This window comes from Micromys minutus, assembly GCF_963924665.1.
Source record: "Micromys minutus genome assembly, chromosome: X".
NCBI classification, from domain to species: domain Eukaryota; kingdom Metazoa; phylum Chordata; class Mammalia; order Rodentia; family Muridae; genus Micromys; species Micromys minutus.
In genome coordinates, this window is record NC_137970.1 from 59477714 (window position 1) to 59484478 (window position 6765).

At 37.0% G+C, this 6765-nt stretch overlaps 1 pseudogene across 1 annotated transcript; it reads left to right on the top strand.

Annotated features, from left to right (window-relative positions):
* The first annotated feature begins 3346 nt into the window (after nucleotides 1-3346).
* On the top strand, nucleotides 3347-4197 carry LOC308414716 (cyclin-G1-like; annotated as a pseudogene). Its single transcript has one exon. The product of its transcript is annotated as a cyclin-G1-like (transcript).
* Nucleotides 4198-6765: the final 2568 nt, after the last annotated feature.

A 6765-nucleotide genomic window follows, 5' to 3' on the forward strand; every position in this document is an offset into this window, starting at 1 on the left:
CTGATGACTATTGTTTACAAATACTGAGCTTGATTAATGAGTAAATAAGTAAGCCTTGAAGGAAGAAGAAGAAGAGGAAAAACTATGAAATTCCTGTCAGTATAATATTGGTGCTGCCACAACAGATTCTATACTGCTGTCAGTTTCTTTTTTGTTCATTTAAAATGTTTCAGTCCAAGAAGATGCCATAGAAAACACAAACTCTCTGTTTTGTACTGTTGTTATTTTTAAATTCATTACTTGACCTAGACATGAACAGAGATGCTATCAGAAAATAAAATACTATTATTGTCATCTTAAAACACCAGTATACTGTGCGTTACATTTAAGCAAACATTTATTTTTCATGTCAGTTTATATTATGTCTCAAATAAAATAGAAGTCGAATTCAGTTTCGCTGGATAGTCAGTCATCATTGCACATAGTGTCTTGATATTATGAAGAAGGTATTTTGATTCCTTTGACAAAAAATAACATATTTCCTACTACAAAATAATATTCTGTGCCTCTGACATTCACTTTAATGTAATAATATACCTAAATCCACATTTTAATATGCTTTGGTGAAGCTACAGAGTTGAGGCTTATCTATGAGTACAACGAGAATTTGATTGAAGACCATCTGACATTTTTAATACAGTGTTTATGTAGTGGAACAATTCATGACAGATATGTGAGGTATACATACAAAAATGTTCTGAAAGGGCATGGTGATTTTTTTAACTCAAATTAAAAAATAAACATATAAGATCTAAATTTCTTTTGTTAAGAGATTTGTCTAAAAAGACACATACACTGATATAGAACAACAAAAAATTAAGTCTATTAAAATGAACTGTCCTTGGTAATTAATTTTGAAAATTAATCACCAATGTAGTCATATTTAGTGAGAATTGATGGTTATTTAAACAGCTATTTAGAGAAAGGTGCGCAGTGCATCAATACTACTTAGTAATTAAAGGGGTTATGTACCCTGAGAAATAATAAGCATGATTTTGAATCTGGCTATGAGTTTTAGGTAGCCTTGTGTAACTTACTGACTTCTATTATTTTCTTCCATCATAAAATGGTAAAAATTATATTATCTGTGGTTATAAAAGTGAGGTTATACAAGCAATGTTTCGGTCACATGCCTGGATTAGTCAAATTTCAATACATTGTTTGTATCCTAATAAAATCACATGGATAATTTAAAATCAATTTTTATAATTTTGATACAGCTTGGTCACACTGATGACTTAAAATCTCTTGAAATCATTCAATTTTCAAATGAACTTCCATTGATATTATAGATTACCAATAACATGAAATTAAAACTGTCTCTGTGTGAAGATAATACAAATGATAAACTGTGCTAAAACCCCAAGAATTATTTACATATGACAAAAATGTAATTAGAACTCGTGAGAACAATTCTGGCTTTAATTAGCACTTGATCAGCTTCTTAATCAGCATGTATTTTACTTTTTATTAAAAAATTGAAAGGGTTCACTCATCTTTTAATTGAAAGTGAGAGTTGAAACAGACACATTTTTAGTATACACTAAAAATGGTAATTAAGTGGCAGCTACTTTAATATTCAATGTTCTACATCTTGGACAGCGGGGCACAGAAGCAGCAAGGATCATATCTCACTGAAAACAGGCCAGTATCCAAAACTACTCTTGCCATTTTAGTTTCATAGCTTGCCAAAAGCTGTTAGAGAAAAGAATGACTTTCAACATATTGCTAATGATAACCATGATAGTTATTTGTTCCTGGTACATTTAATAAGTGATTCTCATAAATATAAATAAAATAAAGGGCTCATGAATACATCACCATTAGAGAGCAGCATGGTCTCATTAGAGGAAAAATATATGTCATTTTCGAATGGTACTTATCTACAGCTGGACGTGTTTCAGAGCTTGCTTAAATGTGTTGATTATTATTATTTTTAAACTGCAACTTACAAAATCCCAGTTTGGTCTGGAACTCACTTTATAGCATTAGATGACCTTGAATTTCTAATCTCTGCATCAACATCCCTAATGCTGGATTGTTGTAGTCAGGCACCATCCAGCCCAGTTTATGTGTTTTGGAGAATTGAACTCAGGATTATGTGCTTGTGAGGCAATCATTCTATCAAATGATATTGCTTTAAAATATGTTTATTCTCCAAAATTGTGGAAGAAAAAAAACATTATATTCAAGATAGGTAATTTCTGTTTTATCATCATCATCAAACATCAATTTATGAACCTTTTAAGTTTGGATGCACATGACTGTTTAATAAAAATTCTATATATTATACCATAGGCTAATCAGAGGAGAAGTGAAATTACTGAATCTAATACTGTATTTCCTATAAAATGATTACCTGAAGAGTATATAAAACATTTCAGTTCTAGATGAGGTAATACAGGTTATTCCAAACTGTTGTTCAATATTGGAAATTATTCTTCATGGCTGCCTTCTGATCTTTACCTCATAGCCATTTATTTTATGTGCAGGCAGTTGGCTTGAAACATGTTGTTATACGTTTTTAGTGTTTTGCTCTCTCTATCTCTTTATAATTACAATCTTGTTTCCTTCTGCTCTTTTACTCAGAAACACAGAATCTATAAAATGAAAGATGACTAGCAATCATTGTGTATCATCTTAAATAAATTGTGCATGAAGCTTAGTTTATCACGTTTTAAGCTATTATCATGTAGCAGTAACAAGTACTGTTCCATACAAGGAAGAATGCAAGGTAACTACACCCTATAACCAGAGAAAAAAGAAAAGAGAGCTATTTAACTTGTTATGAGGGGTACCACTAACTTCAGATTGGAGTTATTTTGCCATAGTATTAAACTATCTGTTGTTTGAAATAGTGACTAAATATAAGCTTGATGGTAAGGTAAGTGACGTAATTGGTATTGGTTTTAATCCATTTATTTTCCACTCAATAGATAGTTAATATCTACAAAGTAATAGAGAGAAAGTACATAATGAACATAGTCGATACCAAACATGTTCCTTGTTTCCAGGGACCATATTATTGCAAAGGAGGAAAATTTAACAGAGTGTACACAATATTTAATGCAAAATTAAGCCTAAAAGAGGCTTTAAAAGATTCACTGTGCTATGAACGTGTATAGGAAAGTAGAATATGCTTCCCTGTGCGCTCACCCCAAGGAAGGCTGTGCCTAGTCAGGGCGCTGAGGGACCCTCCACCAGGACGCAGGCCCATCCCTGGGCCTCTGCTCTCTTGCCCCGCCTGGAGTCCATCCTCCTAGTGGGCTTCTCGGATGGGGACATGGGACGAGCTGAGAGCAGACCCGGGGTGGGTGGTCACTGTGGAGAAGACGTGGCTATCAAGATGATAGAAGTACTGACAACTGCCTCCCAGGAACTGCTACACCAGCTGAACGCCCTGCTGGAACAGAAGTCTAGATGTCAGCCAAAGGTCTGCGGCTTGAAGCTAATCGAGTCTGTACATGACAACAGCCTCCGAATGACAAAAAGACTCTGGGACTTCAAAATCAAAGACCTACTTAGCCTAACTCAGTTCTTTGGCTTCGACACAGAGACATTTTCCCTAGCTGTGAATTTACTGGACAGATTCTTGTCTAAAATGAAAGTGCAGGCGAAGCATCTTGGGTGTGTTGGGCTGAGCTGCTTTAACTTGGCTGTGAAGTCGGTTGAAGAGGAGCGGAATGTCCCTCGAGCGAGTGATTTGATCCGCATAAGCCAGTACAGGTTCACAGCTTCAGACCTGATGAGAATGGAAAGGATCGCGTTGGAGAAAGTGTGCTGGAAGGTCAAAGCCACCACCGCCTTCCAGTTCCAGCAGCTCTACTGCTCCCTGGTTCAAGTGGCCGTGCCGCGTGACAGGAGACGCGAGCTGAATTTCGAACAACTTGAAGCCCAACTTATATCGTGCCACTGTTGGCAGTGTCCATCCTGGCTTTGGAGATCCAAGCACGGAGTCAGGACGAGTTAGCAGAGGGAGTAGAGTGGATTCAGATGCATTCCAAGATAAGTGGCCGAGATCTGACCCTCTGGCAAGAGCTTGTGTCCAAGTGTTTAACTGAATATTCATCTAACAAGTGCTCCAGACCCAACGGTAACAAGCTGAAATGGATCCTGTCAGGACGCACGGTGCGGCAGCTGAAGCACAGTTATTATAGAGTAGCTCACCTTCCGACGATTCCTGAAACCATTTGTTAGTTTGGTAAATCTGGTTGTTATTCTCTGTCCACGGAAAAATTTTTTTCCAGTGTGATCATTTTCTGCTCCCACTTAAGAACTGACATACTACCTTCAGTATAAAGAGGACGGGGTTAAAACAGGGGAAAGTGAGTGAGTGGACCTAGAGAGAACACTGGAAGGCATTCACTGTACGGCAGTCCGAAGAGAAAGGACGCGTCAGACCTCTGGACACATGCTACCACTAGCATCTATCAAAAGATTAACTTAGCAAAGAGAAGCGTGCAAAAACGGAATTTTAAATGTAATCACTGATATGGCACTTCTTTATAAGTCACCCCACTGTAGCTTAAAGTTACATGAACCCAAGTAGAACGACAAGAAACCTGACCCATCTATGAACAAATTTTAATCTGTTCATTGATTAGGAAGGTGAAGTATGAACTTGGTGATGCCTGTGTTAGGTTTCTGGAAACTCCCGGAGGGTGTGTCTTAATTCTATAGTTCGTGTTTTCCCTCTGCAACAGTTGTACTAATACAAAGTAATTATATACACGAAAATATAAAATTGGTCTCTGATACAATACACAATTTTGCCACCTAAATGTCTTAGTCTTTACCTTTTTATGATTAAAAATATATTTTTTTAAATGTACGGCGGCGCATGCCTTTAATCCCCGCACTAGGGAGGCCTCTAGAGTCAGGTGGATTTCTTTGAGTTCGAAGCCTGGTCTATAGTGAGTTCCAGGACAGTTAGAGAGCTACATGACAGACCCTGTCTCAAAGAAACTCAAAACAAACAACAGATGTAAATGTGGCTGGGAAGATGGAGAGCATGGGTTAGAAGGTAAGGGCGTTTACCCTCAAGCCTGGCAACCTGACTTCATTCTTCAGGCCCCACATGATGGAAGAAGAGAACAAACTCCCAAGCTCTTTGACATGTTCTCTGTCACATGCCTCACCTCCTCCCCGCAATAAATCTGTGATCATGCATCTGAGATATCGCCAGTTCACCTTTGTAGGCAGATATCTCTTAGGCTGGGTTTATACTGTTGGACAATGCAGTAGGACCGCAGCAGCTGCAGCAGCGAGAATGTCCCTGAAGTCTTTCTCTGCCACTCTGACCTGAGTTTCCTATGGTACAGGATTTACTTTAAGACCCCTGGGCACCTTACCACTTAGGCGTTGGCTGAACGGCTTCTCGATTGGGGACTCCTGATTCTAGGCTTAGGACAGGTATGCTTAGATTTGAATTCACCCAAAAAGCATTCAAATTAAGTTTAGACATGAATGTGAAATAAAACTGTGAACCCTCAGTTTAACATCCATCTAACTTCCCAGATCATATGCTTAGGTGACATTAAAAATGGTAAACTGCTTAATTTAAATCTCAAAATTTTAATTATGAGGTTTGCATCAAAACCAACATTTCATGAATGCACTTTTAAGGTATTAAAAGAGGTATTTAAGCAGTAAATGGTTTTTGGCACCCGTAACCAAGTAATAGTTAATTTACAGGTGGGATGTTTTTATTGCTCTAGAATTACATTTAAAGTTGTGGGTGTTTTATATAAAGCAGATTTCACAGTTTTTGAAAACTTGTTACCTTTACTATTTCTTCTAGAGAATTGGTGTTTGTATCCATAATAAAAGAAAAATTCGTCAGAATTGCTGCCTCAATCTAGTCCCACTTGAGAAAATTTGTTTCTACTGTCTCAATAACTGGATGAATTATCACTCTGAAAATTTATTTATTGCACTAAAGTGAGTTTAGACTTGCTAAAGCATTCGAGAAGTTTGTACTATAGACTGTTTCTATAAAACTGCTGCTGCTTCTAATGTAGAATTTTGTTTTAAAAGGAGCCAAGTATATCTGCAAAAGCTTCCTCTATTAAGTTTTAATGGAAGTAAGGAGGCACCTCCATAATTATAAAACCACCATGGCTGTGCTCAGGTTCTCCATGCTGGCCTTGAATATATGATCTCCAGTTAAAATGTAAGCAGCTCCTCAGTGCCCCGTACAGCCTGAGTCTACCTAGAGTAGCTGGAACCATTTTGACATTTGTAATGGATAAAAAAAGTATCCACTGAGAAGCTGAACAATAAACCAAAGAATGAGTGTATTTTATTCTTGCCCTTTGTAAACCATGTATCACTGAAAACATTTCAGTTCTTCCTAAAGGTTGATATGCCTCAGTTTGAAAAGAATATTGATTTTTGAGTGTACAGAAGTCAGCTAACCAACTACCATTATGCTCTGAATACACCTTTCAATAAAATACAAAAAAAATAGGAAAATAGAATATAAACTATGTGGGGAATCAGATAAAGATTCTTTGAGGAAAAAAATAATATAGAGCTAAGAATACATGCTGTAGGAATCAAAAAGTTTGAAACGAGAGAATTACTGTCCAGGCAACTTATAGTATATGTTGGGAATCTGTACAACAGAAGCAATCAAAGGACACCTACTGTGACCATGCAGAGAGAGCTGTACAAAAGGAATTGGTAAGCAAGCAAATTGTAAGGTTAGGGGCCCGATGGCTAGCTATAAAGAAAAAAGAACTAATGATTTGAAGCAATGGATGT